The sequence below is a fragment of the Apium graveolens genome, chromosome 2 (genome assembly GCF_009905375.1).
Source record: "Apium graveolens cultivar Ventura chromosome 2, ASM990537v1, whole genome shotgun sequence".
Taxonomy (NCBI): Eukaryota; Viridiplantae; Streptophyta; class Magnoliopsida; order Apiales; family Apiaceae; genus Apium; species Apium graveolens.
Window position 1 is genome coordinate 54,938,645 of NC_133648.1, and position 18,782 is coordinate 54,957,426.

The window sequence follows — 18,782 nt, forward strand, 5'->3', positions numbered from 1 at the left end:
TTGGTATATTTACCAATCATGAATGCACCCCAGGTAGGTGAGGTAATTGCTTCTACAACTCCTACTTCTTCCAACCCCTCTATTTCTTTATCTTCTAGTGTGGCCATGAAATCTGTGTCAATGCCCCAACAGATTTCTACCAAGGTCACCAAATCTAAACTTTCAAAATCCAAGACAAAGAAAACCACCTCTGTTGTTTCTCAAAAGACAACAGTTGTAACAACAACCATTAACCCTGAGGGAAGTGAACAGGGTGTGAGTGGTGAGGGGAGGGGTGAACATCAAAGAAACCCCCAGGATAAGGAAGGAGAGTTGAGTGCTTCCCAAGCTAGCCAAGCCCCAGTTTCTCAAAAAGCTGTGGTGGTTGAAAAGGTTTCTAGCACATCCCTAGTAGCATCCTCCCAAAAGGATGTTACTATTGAAAAGAGTTCCCAACCAGGAACACAGAACAAAAGAGGGAGGGACACTAAAGCCACACACTCACCTACAAAAGCTTTTATTAGAAGGAAGAAGGCTAGAACCCAATCTTCTACACAGGGTGCACACACTGCACAGATACATCCATCTGTCTCTGTGCCTTCTCAAACTCAGTTTGATGTGACTCCAATAAATGTGGAGTCACAGCCCCATTCTCTCACAATAACTACACATCAATCACCAAATACTTCTTCACCATCTCTGGATGTGGATATGTTATTCCCATCAATTCCTGATTCTCCCTCTTTACAACTCAGGGAGGAGCCCCACTCAAATACAGGTGATCATCATCTTTTAGATGATTTGTTGGATCACCCGCAAATTCTTTCAGATATAATTGAAGGATCTGTATCAACACATATCAAATCAATCTATACAGATTCAACAATTATATCACTTTCAATTTCATCTTCTTTTCCTTCTTCAACGGATATCACTCATCCGTTGACAAGTGGTTGCTCTTCAACGGATAAGCTTAACAGCAGTTATCCGTTGATAACAACAGTTTCAACTTCAACGGATATTTCACATCCGTTGATAGTCTCTACACAAATAACTGAAATGATTCCAAGTGTAGAAGACATGAATACTGTGCAATCACTTTTAGGATTGAGGGCAGGGAGTGAAAATTTGAGTGAGAGGCTGGGTTGCTCCCAGGCAAAAGGAGAGATTGAGAGCACAAAAATGCATGCTATTTCTTCCAGCATGGCAAAAGTCAGTGAGTGGAGTACCACCTTAGAAGGTGAAGGTGAGGGAGTGAGATGTGTGAGCCAGGGGGAGCCCCTGATGCAAGAACATAGAGAAAAAGAGAGAAAAGCAGGTACAGTTGATACAAGGGTGGAACCAGCCATTGCTCATGAGTCAATGATTGTGGATGATGCTGAAAAGGAAAGACAATTTCAGCAACATTACAAAGCTGTAATTGATAACATTTCCTTGGATGCTGACACTTTTACTCATCCTGTGACAGCCTATCAACTGTTGGCTGCTCAGGGCAATGAGGAGGCAGAGAGGACACTACATCTAGTGCACTCAACAGAATCTCTTCAAAGGGATAAAGCTGCTATTAACAGGATGCCTTCTACAGCTGGTGAGCCATCTGAGGAATTTGGAGTAAATTCTGATGATGATGACTCTATTTCTTCTGATGGAAGCATGAACATAGGGGGAGATGAAGACCCTAATTCCATTCCTAATCTACCTGAATGGGCCTTGACTAAGGAGCATAGAACAGGTGAATTCAATGTCCACTTGGTCAAACAAATCATCACTATTCAACAGGCCATTCAGAACACTTCAAATGCAAATATCAAGGCTATCCTCCAAGCTCACCTGGACTCACTGCATCTCATGAAGTTGCAGAAAGTAAAGCAAGATATGAGTCTAGATGATCTCAGGAAAGATATTGCTGACTTGAAATCCTTCACTTCAGAAAAATTGGATTCAGTCATGCCCTATGGTACTTTGCAGGACTTGGTTTCGAGATTGAAAAAGGAATCAGTTACTGAACAAAGGCTGGCCAAGTTGGAAGACAGAGTTCAAGGAATTGAAGATTCTGTGGCCACCCTTCTTCTCAACCAACAATCTCAAACCAATCTCCTAATGCAGCTGGCAAAAGCACAAGGCTTGACCCCTCTCCTTGATGATAACAAAAAGGGGGAGAATAAAAGGGAAGGGGAAGGAGAGCCCTCTACAAAGATTCAGATATCTAAAGTGCTAGTTCCTGCCATCACTACCTCTCCAATCATTCAAATCAAGGGAAAACCTGATGGAATTGATTTGATTCAGCTAGCAGCAGCTGAAATACAAATGAAAGAACAATGGAGGAGAATTGATGAAAGGTTGCAATTGGTGTTTGGTTCTACACAAAATAAATCAACATCTGTGAAATTTAGCACAAAGATTGAACCAATCAACATGGAGCTCAAGCCAGTAGGGAGAAATAAGGTTGGAGAGACTTCTTTCAAGAATTTAAAACCTATGGTTCTAAAGCCTAACACTAGATCCAGTATGGACTCCACAAAGAATCCCCTAGACTTTGCTCAGATGCAGGAAGTAGACTTTCCTCTTCCAAAACCTGATGGAGACAAAGTTCTAAGTGCAAGCATCATAAAGAAGAAGGAGACCAAGGACAAGGGTGAGAGAATGGACATGGCCTTTATCTATAGAGAGGGAAAGAGTATCTGTGTGATGCAAGGACATCCCAAATTTCTAAAGGCCAAAAGGGAAGAAACCAGAAGGTTGAAGAAAGAAGCTGTAAAACTCAAGGCTGACAAAAGAGCACAAGCAAAGCTTGAAAAACAGCTAAAGTCAAGCCAAGTTGAAGAAATGAAAGGAATTGAAGTCAGGGGTGAAGAAAAGATTGCTAACTTAGATGAGGTTCTTGGGAGCATATTTGGTGAAAATATGGAAGAAAGAGAGGAATGGCAGAAGGGAAACAGAAGAAAGGCCAAGGCACACAGAAGGAGTGAAGATAACCCTGAAGATACAAAATCTATATCTAAACCACTACCTTCCATACCTAAACCTTTTGTTGCTGATCCCTCTATAAATATCCATGGTGAACCAATCATTCCAAAAGAGGAACCTATTGATTGGGACAACATCACATTGCCTACCTTTTTAACCACTCTACCACTACCAAAGAAACAGAAAAGAAAATCTAAATCTACACCTCCCCTAACCTCTAAGAAATTCACTCAAAAACAAAAACCTAACCCTAAGCCACCCATTTCTAAAGATGATTATGTTCACATCTGTGACATAAAAGAAGCTTCAGACATTAATCTCTATCTGGATGAGCTGGAGGAAGTAAGGGGAATAGCTGCCTACAGACAGCTACCAGAGAGATTGGTTTTCAGATATAAGGGAGCTGGGGAAAGAACATGGCCTCTCTACAGGATTCTAAATGAAGGCTACTCTACCTTGATCAGAGTCTTTTCAGCCATCAAAAAGGATTCTGGCTTTACCAGAACAGCCAAGACTGAAATTCTCAACAAGATTGCCAACATAAGGAAGACTTGGAGGGAACCAAATGCTTTGCCCAGAACCTTACTCATACAAGAAAGGGGAACTAAAATTCACAAATCACCTCATTGGTTGATGGAATTTAGAGATGACAAAGGAGTCAGAAGATTTTTCAGACTTGAAGACCAACTCAAGATCGCCAGCAATGAAACTCTCAAAGAAATGCAATCTAAGTTGGATATCAGTGATGAAGATGAAGCTGAATTCTTCAGACAACTCCAACTCCAATTTGAGGAAAATGACAAAGGGCTAGGAAAGAAAACCAGGGAACAAAGAAGAAAATAATGATTTGCTCAGGCTAGAGGAGCACCCTTGGAAATACTGTAAATCTTCAATTACCTCCTAGTACATACACTTTTGCAGCACTTTTATATTTCTACTTAGTTTCAATTCAAATATTTGTTAAGTGTTTTGTTATCATCAAGTTAACCCTGAATTTATGCCTATAATTCTTATAGACATAAATAGGGGGAGATTGTTAGGAATATATGTGCATTAGTTTGATGATATGTTAACAAAATACTTAAGTAGAAATTTAGTGTCAGTAGCCTCAACGGATAAGACCACTTTGGCTATCCGTTGATGGTGTAGCTTTACTTAGAAATAAGTCTAGTATTGTAGCATATTTCAGTCTCTGTATTTAAAATGTAATTCTTAGAAGTTGAGAGAAACTATAAGTCATGTTGACTACTAGATGATATGCAGATAGGAAGGCCAATTGTAAATATTTCATGCCTTGTAATTTTGTATAAATGAAGTGGTATCAACGGATGACTTAAAGACCTTCAACGGATGAGAAGCTAAGCTTCAACGGATGTCTCTAAAGCTTCAACGGATAACATCCTTCAACGGATGAAGTCATTAACGGATGAAAGCTTCAACGGATGTCCTGCTAATTAGCCGTTGATAAGTGGTAGTTGTACCTACAGACAGAGGCACATGGGTTGACAGAGAAAACTGAGATGTGGTAGCCGAATTTCAGGATCAACAGAAAAAGCAGCCGTTCTTCTTTAGTACAAAGATGCAATAGTCAACAAAGTACTGGAGTGAACAGGAAAAGAAGCAAGTGAAGAACTTATTTTACTATTGTAATTTTATATTGTTTTTCACTTGTACACTTGGTAATATATAAACCAAGAAGAAGCTAGTAATTAGAGAGAGATTTTCCAGAGCTGTTAAGAAATATCTTGAGAGAAAATTCATCTAGTTTGTACTAGGATGCAGCTGTGATCAACATTGTTGAACACAGATTTTCTAATATACCATCTCTGGTGGAACAACAAATCCACCAGAAAAGTTTTTAAAGTTTGTTGTGTTCTTTACATTTTGTGTTTGAATATATATCTGTCTGCATTAGCTCAAAGCAATTCATACACTTGTTCATCTAGAACACACTGCTTTAATAAACTTCTCAAAACCTGAAAAAGTTTTGAGATTTACATTCAACCCCCCTTCTGTAAATCTCATTGTTAGTCCTCTAGGAATAACAATAATAGTATGAGAGGCTATTGAGGCTTCAACATCATCCTCTAAGTGCTGATCTCCAGCTAAGTTCTGATCAACAACCATATTCTGATGCTCACCTAAAATCTGATCTTCAGTATCTAGATACAGAGAAGGTGTTGTCGGTAAATCTGGATTAAAATCAACATCAAGAAATGGTGTTGGTGGTGGAGTGATTGGAACTAGTGGAGCTTCTAGATGCAAAACCTGAGGCACTTCCAAGTTACGGATATCAATTTCATCACTCGGCCCCTGGTTATCAGCATGTACTGGAGATTGATGAGTAGCATGAAGGTCTGGATCAGCACTAGGAGAATTGTGAGCTTCAACAGGGTCTTGTGAGATCAGAGATTCCTGACCCCCTTCTTTAGCTGCTGCTTCCATTCCTTTACCAGAATCTTCAGGCCTTTTTGCCAATGATTTGAATCTTTTAGCTTTTGAGCAGTCTTTAGGAGCTGTATCATCAGAATTACGCTTTCTAAGCCTTTTTTAGGGGCCTGGAACTCCCAATATCAACATCCTTCTGAGAAGAGACCTTCTCAGCTTCTGAAACAACAGGTTCTGATACTGGAACCTGTTCCTCAGCATCTGATTCATCTCGCAGAATGAATCTTCTTCTCTTCTGTTGTGTCTGAGGTACTTTCTTAGTCCTCTTAGGTTTGGAAGATGAAGGTTGCACTGTAGGATCTGAAGGTTGAGGTTAAGAAGTTTGAGGTGGTTGAGTAGAGGTGGTAGGTGCTGATGGAAGAGGTTTGGATGGTTGAACATCAGGATATAGTTCAGTGTATTTAAATGGATTGTAGTTTATTAAGGCTTGTTTGACAGATAAAGTAATTAGGAGGGGTCTTAACACAGCCTTCTTATTATCAGTAGATAATAAGTCATTAAAAGCTCTTTTAGCTAGTCTGAATGATGGAATTAATTCACTAGTAGATTGGGGCTTATTATCACAACAGAAACTATAGATAAGCTGACATAATCTAGCAAAATAAATAGTAGTTCTATCTTCTGTCATTCTATCCCCAATAAAACCCAAGAAAACACTTGCATAGTCAAAATCAGTTTGATTTATGAGAGCATACCCGATTTATTGGCTGAATATGGGAATTGCATCGAAATTGGAACATTTGTTTGCAAAAGCCTTGGTTATGCAGTCAAAGAAGAAACTCCATTCCCTCCTTATAAAAGATCTCTTCAACTGGCCCAGCTTTGCCAATGTCTTCTCATATCCCATACTGGCCATCATGTTTTGAAGAACTGGCTCTTCAACAGTAGAATAAACACAGTTCTCAGGTAGCTGCAGTGCTTATCGAACTGTAGACAATGTCACAACATACTAATCCTCCCCTGATGAAAAAATAATACTTGGGGACCCTTGAGCACCACCATCATCATATATACCGCTTCTCCAGAACTCCAGTACTTGAGTACCAGAGACTGCTTCAGGTTCGCTCAGAGCATACCCAATATCAGAACTAGCAAGAAAGTCCTGAATGAAGTGAAGTTCAGATGGGGCTTCTGACTTGCTAAGAATAGTGGAGAAGTTATTAGGAACAAATGTAGCTCCATCAAAAATTATGTCATTGGGTGCCATGAGAAATAATTGAGAAATTAGGTTGCCTGTAAGGTGGTTGATAAAATGTCTGTATGATAAATCGTTAGTAGTTGTGAGAGTGAATAAGAGTAACAAGAGAGATAAGTATGAAAGTGAATGAAAGATTTTACAATCTTTTCTCTCTTTTACTTATACACGGTAAAAAAATAGCCGTTTGAGACACCTGTCAGACATGCAGCAGTAAAAGATAATTAATGGGCACGGGTATTCAGTAATCATTACTTATCACATGCAGTTTTTCAAGGAGAAAAACCGTTTCACTTACCAAGTAATCCCATTAATCAAGGACGTGCAGTTTTATTTTAAATTTTAAAAACAAACTGTTCCTACTAAATAAATGATTATTACCACTTTACCAATATTCTGTAAAAATATGACCAATGAAAGAATGACCAAAAATAAACCAAGTAAACAAATATTGTCACGTCAGAATCAGAACTTGATTTGTATCAGAGCTAAAAAGGTCATCAGAATATGGTTAGTATCAGGATTTACAATGTCATCAGAATATGAAACGACGCAGAGACAAAATCTTGCAAAAAGATAAAATTTCATTAATATATCAAGCAAATACATTTCATGAAACTTAAATTACATGCATAAAATTACAATATTGCCCTAGTCTAAAATGCCTAACATCAACAGCTACAGTCTTAAGCTAAGAAGCCTAACGACTAACTCCTTCTGCTGCTGACGAAGAGCACTGCAAGACGGATGATCCGTTCTTGCTGACGGAGAGCTTCTCTCCTTTCTTCTTCCAATCTATCAAGATGGAGATGATACTCCATTGATAAAAACAAGAGTTTCGTAAGAACCTCTTGTGGAACCGAACCCCAGAGTTCATCAGGAATGGCGGTGACATGCCACTCCTGCTGCCAGTAAGCACAACTCAACTCAATAGTGAAAGTTTCATAATTCAAGAATATGTTGAAACGAACCATTTTTGGTGATATGAATAAAAAGAGAGTGAGTTTGTAAGAAAGTGAAGAATTTTTTGGCCGGAATGAATCGATGGTTTAAATAGCCAATGGAATACCAAGGGACACGAGAAGTGGGCAACAATTACAAATAGTAATAATGACCCCTCGATTCCCTAGACTGATGAGTAATAATAACAGCCATTGGAAGCTTAAAACAGGAGTTAATGAGCACACGAAACAAGTAGGAATTACTATCCATTTACGAGTACCACTAACCTAAATTATGTTGACTGTTAATATCTCACCCAAATATATTCTGAATTTTAAATATGACTATTTCAGATATTAACCATAAATAAGTCAAGTAAAGAACCAGGATTTAACATCAGAACTTAGACCTATATCAGAATTTAACAGTCATCAGAACATGACTCCGTAACTCGAAAAGTGAATGTTTTGTTCCTGTAATTCTTTACACAATTACTGATATGGTTTCATCAGAATTTAATCATCAGAACTTCCATCAGAACTTGTCCTCAGAATTTATGCATCTGACACTTAAACTGTTCATCTAAAATAACATTTATCACCACGATAATTTTCATCATTTATATGGAGTGTATGTGTGTGCAATAAGCTAAATATCAGATAAAGATTAAAGCCTGATTTACTTCAGTACATCTTAGAAGTAAGGCATAACTAAGAACTTTGCTCAAAATCTATTAGTATTCTGAGGTCTACTTTAGAATGAGTTCATGCATGAGTCCACCTCAACTGTTTTGTGCTCATTTTATGCATCTTTTGAAATTCCATTTTACAGTGGCTTCTCAGTGTAAGTGAGTTACGACTGCTTATCAGAATTTATGCTATTATCAGAGTATTTCTCCAGTAATCATAGAGTGTGAAAAGTCACCAAGAAAAATATTTATTTTGCTTTTCTGATGCATATTACTTAATACCAGCAATGCACTTGGGTCTTCCCTTCCACATTTTTACTCCAGATCTCAAAGGAGTACCTGATTTTTATTTCTTTTTTCTTTTCCTTTTTCTTTTGATAAGTGAGGTTTATCAGCACTTAGTACATCCATCAGATTGACTAACATCAGAACTTAACAGATAAGAAGCACTATTTTAGTTTTTGACTTAGTAATAAGATACACAAAGTAAACTTAACTAAGCTCAATATCAGAATTTGCTAGTGTTAAAAGATTTTCACATAAACAATTACTTCAAACATGGGACTTTAGTATATTGTAGACTACTAGGTCAGCATCTAGCATAATTATCCTCATTGGATTGAATAGTCACAGAAACATTCATATCACTATCAGAGTTTAGAAATTCACATCAGACAACAATCAGCACTTAAGCAATTTTCAATTTAAGCACATAATATACAAAGATAGTAATATCTGTAAATACTGATCATAAAGTCTGATGTATCAGAACATAAACTAAGGAGATTTAGAGAAAGAACCTGAAATCATTCCAAGTTCATTTACCAATCTTGTAAAAGTAGCTTCACACAGTGGTTTTGTGAAGATATCTGCTAGTTGTTGATCTGTTGGAACAAAGTGCAATTCCACTATACCTTCATCCACATGTTCCCTTATGAAGTGGTACCTAATGCTGATGTGCTTTGTCATTGAGTGTTGAACTGGATTACCTGTCATAGCAATAACACTTTGATTATCACAGTAAATAGGGATTTTAAATTATGTTAACCCATAATTCATTAACTGATTCTTCATCCAAGGAATCTGTGCACAACAGCTTCCTGCAGCAATGTACTCTGCTTCTGCAGTTGATGTGGAAATTGACTTTTGTTTCCTGCTAAACCAAGAAACTAATCTGCTTCCAAGAAATTGGCAGCTTCCACTTGTGCTTTTCTCGTCAATTTTGCATCCTGCAAAATATGCATCTGAGTAACCTATTAGCGTAAAGTCTGATAAGTACAAGTGGAAGCACAAGTGGAAGCTGCCAATTTCTTGGAGGCAGATTGGTTTCTTGGTTTAGCAAGAAACAAAAGTCAATCTCCACATCAACTGCAGAAACAGGATACATTGCTGCAGGAAGCTGTTGTGCACAGATTCTTTGGTTGAAGAATCAGTTATTGGATTATCGGTTAACATATTTTAAAATCCCTATATACTGTGATAATCAAAGTGTTATTGCTATGACAGGTAATCCAGTTCAACACTCAATGACAAAGCACATCAGCATAAGGTACCACTTCATAAGGGAACATGTCGATGAAGGTATAATGGAATTGCACTTTGTTCCAACAGATCAGCAACTAGCAGATATCTTCACAAAACCACTGTGTGAAGCTACTTTTACAAGATTAGTAAATGAACTTGGAATGGTTTCAGGTTCTTTCTCTAAATCTGCTTAGTTTTTATTCTGATGCATCAGATTTATGAACAATATTTACAGATATTATCATCTTTGTGTATTTTGTGCTTAATTGAAAATTGCTTAAGTACTGATTGTTGTCTGATGTGAATTTCTAAATTCTGATAGTGAGATGAATGTTTTTGTGATTATTCAATCCAATGAGGATAAATATGCTAGATGCTGACCTAGTAGTCTTTAATATACTAACAAATCCCATGTTTGAAGTAATTGTTTATGTGGAAATCTATTGACACAAGCAAATTCTGATATTGAGCTTAGTTAAGTTTACTTTGTCTATCTTATTACTAAGTCAACAACTAGAATAGTGCTTCTCATCTGTTAAGTTCTGATATTAGTAAATCTTGTGAATGTACTAAGTGTTGATAAACCTCACTTATCAAAAGCAAAGAAAAATGAAATAAAAATCAGGTATTCCTTTGAGATCTAGAGTAAAAACTGTGGAAGTGAAGACCCAAGTGCATTGCTGGTATTAAGTAATATGCATCAGAAAAGCAAAAATAAATATTTTTCTTGGTGACTTTTCACACTTACACTGAGAAATACTCTGATAATAGCATAAATTTTGATAAGCACTCGTGACTCACTTACACTGAGAAGCCACTGTATAATGGAATTTCAAAAGATACATAAAATGAGCACAAAACAGTTGAGGTGGACTCATACATGAACTCATTCTAAAGTAGAGTTAAGAATCATGACAGATTTTGAGCAAAGTTCTTAGTTATGCCTTACTTTTAAGATGTACTGAAGTGAATCAGACTTTAATCTTTATCTGATATTTAGCTTACTGCACACACATACACTCCATATGAATGATGAAAATTACTGTGGTGATAAATGGTGTTTTAGATGAACGTTTAAGTGTCTGTTACATAAATTCTGAGGACAAGTTATGATGGAAGTTCTGATGATTAAGTTCTGAAGAAACGAAATCAGAATTTGTATAAATAACTACAGAAATAAGCATTCATTTTTTAAGTTAAGAAATCATGTTCTGATGACTATTAAGCTCTGATATAAGTCTAAGTTCTGATATTACATTCTGATTCTTTACTTGACTTATTTGTGGTTAAAATCTGAAACAGTCTTATTTAAAATCAGAATATGTTTGGGTGAGATATTAACAGTCAATATAATTTGGGTTAGTGGTACACGTCTATGCACAGTAATTTTTACTTGTTTCATGTGCGCATTAAATCTTGTTTTACACTTCCTGTAACGCCCTCCAAACCCGGGGTATAAGTCTGGGGATTACGAGCTAATCACCAAACCTGTACAAACTTATTAATAAATAATGAAGAAATGAAATTAAACCCCTTTAACACTAACCAGGACCTTTTTAGGTTGAAGTATGAAAACAAGAACCACTAACTACTTTTATTACAAACCAACATTTAAAATCTCACAAACTCTCTTTATTACAAACCATCTTCTAATTTATTTTTAAACTAAGTTCAGCTTTTATTCAAACACACATACTATCTATCAACACTCCACCTGCTCGGGCAACTCAAAGCTTTCTTCCTGAATTGGGATCAACACCTTGGGTATGAGAGGATCCTGCGGCTTGACCCGCTTCTTTACCACTCGTGTCCTGATGGGTTTCATATTCTTTCTTAACTGAAAATAATAAGGTGAATAACAACAAAAAGGGGTGAGCCAAAAATTGCTCAACAAGTCCACAAAATATAAACAGTGTTAACGCATTATAATTGAATCCATAACCCAGGTATATCTGCAAAGATATAACCTCATAACAATAGAAAGAAGACCATTACTAGCGAATGCAAACGAACTAAACTGGACTCAAGTTCGCAGCTATACCCTGCTGATCATCCAGGATACAGTGCAGGTCTATATCTCACTATATAGATCCCGTCGGGCACCCAGGCACTACGGCCCATCTCAAGGATCTGGTTATGTCCCGGTCTTTAGGATTAAGTAGACTTAATCCCAAAAGTAGTATTATCCAGTACCTGGAATAGCAACCGGAACAAATCAGTATGCTTTGATATATTCTAATTACCAGAATATATCAATAATTGTGAGTAACAATTGGAATATGAACATTAAATTCAAATGAAAAGAATAATTCAAGAATCAAACTGAGATATGAATTAAGGAATTAAAATAATGCAAATATAATAAGAATCTGAAGAGAATATCATTATTCTGGAAAATAGAATAGGGGAGAAACTTGCCTTCTACGTGACTTACTGCAATTAAATCACTTCCTTTTATCCCCTACTTGACCTGTCTTGCTGGCTTAGCTTCTATTAGCAAAATAGACTGGTTAAGTCATCTTGTACTTCAATTTGCATCTTGAATTGACTTCATTTCGTTCCTATTATCTACCCTTGCGCTTATGACTAACTATTATATTAGAATATAATGCATATAAGCACATAAGCACATAATTATTTATATAGTTAAAATAATTTTTAGAATCAAAATCGACTCGCTGATTGCTCCATTGATCACCTTCTGCTTCATTTCCCATTTTTCCGGAATTTTTCGGACTCTTCTTGGCACACATTTCCATTGATAATCAAGTAATTAATAAAGTCAACTAATTTCGAGAAGAAATTAGGTCTTCATATTATTTTTAATAAAAAGAATTCATTTTTCTGAGTAAGATGGCTTTCGTTTCGCTAAAATCGGACTAACGGTTGAATTATTACCAATTAAACACTGATAATTCAATTTATTATTCAATATAAATAATTATTGCAAATTTTTAAATCCAAAATAATTTTTATGTAATTATTTAAGAAAAATCGAAGTCAAAAATAATTTTTTTTATAATTTTTTTAGTTAAAATGAAAAGTTATGATTTATTGAAAATTATGTGATTAATTATCAAAATAATTAATCACTTTTTAAATATTTAATAAATAAATAACTAATAAATAGTTAATAAATAATTATTTAATAATTTAAAATAATTAATCCCTAATTATTAGGATTAATCACAATTTATTACAAATATTTACAACTTATCGCTATTTATTCGATTAGATCGATTATTTATAAATAAATAATCGATATAATTAACTGGTATGTTAATTATTGAATAAATAAGTCATTATTCGAATCATATTTCAACGCAACGATCCACTACTCGTATTTCTACGAGTTATTCGCGTTTCTCGCATAATTATCGAAACATTACTATTATTATTACACGTATACGCTTTAAATTAATTATCTGTATTTAATTATTCATTACGAATAATTATTACGATATTATATGAATAATTCACTATCGTCTGAATAATAATAATAATAATAATAATAATAATAATAATAATAATAGCAATAATCGAACTTATCATTCAATTACTCGTATAATTACGAGTTATTCGCAATTCTCGAATAACTATCGAATCGCTATTAATACTATACCTATACGATTAATTAATCAATTAATTAACTGTATTTAATTATTCGATACGAATAATTATTACGGTATTCTTCGAATAATCATCGCTCGAATAATAATTTTAATTATCGAATCACTACTCGTATAGATACGAGTTACACGTAATATTAACTAATTATCGGATTATCAATCTTATTATTTAATTATTTTTAATCCTTATTTATTAATTAATTACCTAATTATTAATTAATTACCTAATTATTAATTAATTAGATAACTAATAAATAATTAGATAAATAATTAAATATTTAATTAAATAATTAAATTCGAATTTATAATTTAATAAAATAATTTAGAAATTAATAATACTATTTTTCAAAATTCAAAACTGATTTTTAATTAATTATTAGAATTACTAAAACTAATTTCTGATTTTAGAAAAATAAAATAAAATAAAATAAATAAATAAATATAAAAAAAAACAGAAACACGAAATCAGGGTTCAGGGTTAGGTTTTCAGGATCAAACCCGGGTCGAAACCGGGTTGCAAACCGGGTCGAACCCGGGTCGCGAAGAACACCGCCCCGACTGCCCAGAAACCGGCGTCGGCGGCGTTTCCCAGCGAGCTTCGAACAGACAGCAAATTACACGATTCTGGGCTGCTTTTGCTTCGTTTTTCATCGACAACACCACACTACCAACCCTCTCTCTCCCTTGCAGCGATTCAAGACCGGAAACACGATGAAACGCCGCCAGTAGCGGCGGTTTCCGGCGATACCAAAACCAACCCAGAAACTATTGAAACCGGGGTCATTTGACTAACCCTAAATTCGACGATCTATACACCCATAGTACTCAAAATCATATCAGTAGCATAAATCAAAAGTACCCAATTCGAGATTAAACCCGAAAATCACAAAATCAAAATCAGTTAATCTACAGATATAATCGACAGCAGAATCATAAAATAGAAGTAATAAGCTTTGCAACGAGTACTCACATGCTCGATTTGGTGAACAAAATCACGATCAAACTTGACTTTGATTCTAGGAACTTCAAGAACCCCAATCCCCCTTTTCTGGATTTTCAGCTTATTTTCTGATTTTTTTATAATTAATTAATAATTAATTACTGAAAAATCAGCTATTTATACTATGTAAAATAATACCCCCTAAATAAAATTAAGGGGCTAATTACACTCCTAATAAAAATATTTGGCCCTAATTTTCATAATTTTTGGGTATTAAAATTTAATTTATAAATATTTTATATATACAATATATATGCCACAAATTCCCAAAAATTGTGAATAATTCAAAAATACAAGGAAATTTTATAAATAAAAGTCCTATAATTTTATAAAAATAAAAATGTGATTTTTGTGGAGTTTTTAACACCCAATGGGGCCCGGAAAAAGTCATTTTTCGTAAAACGAGAAAATTTATAAAATATCTAGATGTTCTAAATAATGCGATTGTAAAAGCCGTTTGATGAAAAACAAGGCTCATTATTTTATTTGAAATACTGGCTTTAAAATCATTATTTGGGTCGCAAAACGTTTGAAATGAATCCTATGAATACGATATAAAACATCTGAAAAATACCTTAAAAATACAGAAATGATACGGAGTATACGTAACACATAACAATTAGGGTTTAACAGATAATCACACATAAATGACATATTAATACACATATTTTATTATAAATATGATATAATACAACATAAATTTCCCGGTAGTTACATTCTCCGCCCCTTAATAAGATTATGTCCTCAGAATCTTCTACGAAAACAAATGAGGGTATTTCTCTAACATTTCACTTTCAAGTTCCCAGGTTGATTCTTCAACCATAGGATTTCTCCATAACACTTGCACTAAATATACAGACTTACTTCTCAACATTTTCTCTCGCCGATCTAAAATTTTTATCGGCTGCTCTACAAAAGACAAATCAGGTTGGATATCTATCAGTTCATATTTAATTACATGCCTAGAATCAGGATTATATCGTTTAAGCATTGACACGTGAAACACATTGTGAATATGTTGCATATGAGGCGGTAAAGCTAATTCGTATGCAAGCTTCCCTACTTTCTTCAAAATTTCAAATGGTCCGACGTATCGTGGTTTCAATTTACCCTTATTGCCAAATCTAGTCAATCCTTTCCATGGAGATATTTTGAGTAATACGTGTTCTCCTTCCCAATAGTCCATATCCTTCCTTGCTTGGTCTGCATGTTTGCGTTGCCTGTTTTGTGCTGCATCGAGTCATTTCCGAATAAGTTCACTCTTTTCTTTCGTCTGCTGAATTAATTCTGGACCCAAAATCTTACGTTCTCCAACTTCATCCCAGTGTACTGGTGATCTGCATTTTCTTCCATATAGTGCTTCATACGGGGGCATTCCAATACTGGCGTGATAACTATTATTATAAGAAAATTCCACTAGAGGTAGATGTTCATCCCAACTGCCTTCAAAATCGATCGCACAAACTTGTAGCATGTCTTCAATCGTTTGAATAGTTCTTTCACTTTGCCCATCGGTTTGTGGATGATAAGCAGTACTCATGTTTAATTTCGTTCTAAGGCATTCTTGAAATTGTCTCCAAAATCTTGAGTTGAAACGAGGATCTCGATCAGACACGATAGATATTGGAACTCCATGTCGTATCACAATTTCCTTGAGATACATATGCACTAACTTGTCGAGCGAAAATCTTTCATTAATTGGTAGAAAATGTGCCGACTTCGTAAGTCTGTCAATGATTACCCATATCGCATCATGATTTGCCTTAGTCCTTGGCAGTCCTACTATGAAATCCATCGCTAGATGTTCCCATTTCCATTCCGGAATGTCTAACGGTTGTAATAATCCGCTCGGACGTTGATGTTCCGCTTTAACTCGTTGTCATGTGTAGCATTTACTTACCCATTATGCTATTTCCTTCTTCATATTTGGCCACCAAAAGTTCTCCTTCAGATCGCGATACATTTTTGTGCTTCCTGGATGAATTGAATACTTTGAATTGTGCGCATCTCGCATTATTTCTTCTTTTAATTCTGCCACGTTAGGGATCCAGATTCTCGACGCAAAGCGTAAAATTCCTTCGTTATCTTTCTGAGTTATGATCTCTTCTTCCGTCAGGTCGTCATCTTGACTCATCACTTTATCTTGACACCGGAGAATCTTCTCTAGTAATTCCGGCTGGAAGGTCATAGTATAGATAGCTTCTACAGATTCATTGGGAACACGAACCTCGATTTCCAATTTGTCAAATTCATTGGCCAATTCTTCACATGAAGTTAATCGATTCAATCTTTCTTTCCTGCTCAACGCATTCGCTACAATATTTGCTTTTCCTGGATGATAACTGATTGTGACATCGTAATCCTTTATCAATTCCAATCATCGACATTGTCGCATGTTTAGCTCCTTTTGCGTAAAGATATACTTCAGACTTTTATGATCCGTGTAGATTTCACATTTTTCACCGTAGAGATAATGTCTCCAAAGCTTCAATGTAAATACAATCGCTGCTAATTCCAGATCATGCGTAGGATATTTCTGCTCATGAGGTTTAAGTTGTCTCGAAGCATATGCAATGACGTTACCGTGCTGCATCAATACACATCCTAGCCCGCGATACGAAGCGTCACTGTAAATGACGAAATTCCCTTGCTCGTCTGACAATACCAGTACTGGTGCAGTCACCAACCGATTCTTCAACTCTTGAAACCTTTCTTCACATTTATCATTCATTCAAATTTTTCATTTTTTCGAGTTAACTTGGTCAACGGCGTTGCTATTTTCACAAAATCTTTGACAAATCTTCGATAATACCCTGCCAATCCCTAGAAACTTCGAACTTCTGTCGGCGTCTTTGGTCTTTCCCAATTTAACACGGCTTCAATCTTTGCTGGATCAACTTGGATACCTTCTCTACTGATGATATGCCCTAGAAATTGTATTTCCCTTAACCAGAATTCACATTTTGAAAATTTCGCGTATAGTTGTTCTTTCCTTAGAATTTCCAAAGCTAACCTCAAGTATTCTGCATGCTCTTCTTCCGTCTTGGAGTAAATCAAGATGTCATCAATGAATACAATCACGAATTTGTCCAAGTATTTCTTGAATACTCTGTGCATCAGATCCATGAATGTAGCTGGCGCGTTTGTCAAACCGAATGCTATTACAAGGAACTCGTAATGTCCATATCTTATACGAAACACAGTCTTGGGAATATCTTCGGCTTTAATCTTCAATTGATGATAACCTGATCGTAAATCTATCTTCGAAAACTATGCAGCTCCTTTTAGCTGGTCGAACAAATCATCGATTCTCGGTAAAGGATACTTGTTCTTAATAGTGAGTTTACTCAACTCTCGATAGTCGATGCATAATCGCATGCTGCCGTCCTTCTTCTTCACAAATAACACTGGTGTACCCCATGGGGATACACTAGGTCGTATGATGCCTCGGTCTAAAAGATCTTGCAGTTGTGTTGATAATTCTTTCATCTCGACTGGAGCCATTCGATACGGAGCTTTCAGAACTGGTTCTGTGCCTAGTGCTGGATCAATCGTGAACTCGATTTCTCGATCTGGCGGTAACCCTGGAAGCTCGTCTGGAAAGACGTCTGCAAACTCGCATACTACTGGAATGTCTTTTATTCTAGGACTTCTTTTTTCAGTATCTAACACGTAAGCTATGTACGCCTCACATCCTTGTCGAAGCAATCGTTTAGTTTGCATCACAGTGAGAAATTTATTCCGCTGTTTTTCGCCCTTGAATATTACCATTGCATTTTCCGCAGTTCGTAATTTAACTTTCTTATTCGCGCAATCTATCTGAGCCTTATGACATGCTAACCAATCCATTCCCAAAATCACATTGAATTCTCCTAGCTTAAAAGGAATTAAGTCTACAGAGAAATGATGTCCAGCTATTTCTACATCACACGCAGGACATACTCGATCTACTGGAACTTGGTCGTCATTCGCTAATTTTATAAATAACGTCTCGCCCAACCATTCGATTTCGCAATGTAACTTATCAAGAAATTCTTCAGAAATAAATGAACGAGTAACTCCAGAATCAATTAATACTTTTGAATCTACGGAATTCACCAAAAGCGTACCTGCAATCACACTTGGACTCTGTACTGCTTCTTTCATTGTTATATTAAAAGTCCTTGCTTTGGGTTGATTCGGCGGTGGTGGCGGAGGTAATGCCAATACTTTCGGAATACTGGCTGCCATTGCTGGTCCTGTACAATTCCTAGCGATATGCCTTTTATTTCCGCATTGATAGCAAGTGATTTCTGCTATTTTTCCTGTTGGGCATTCGTTAGAGTAGTGCCCTTTCTGCTTGTATTTGAAACATGTCACATCTGCTTTAATACATACTCCGGTATGCTTGCGTCCACAAGTTTAGTAATA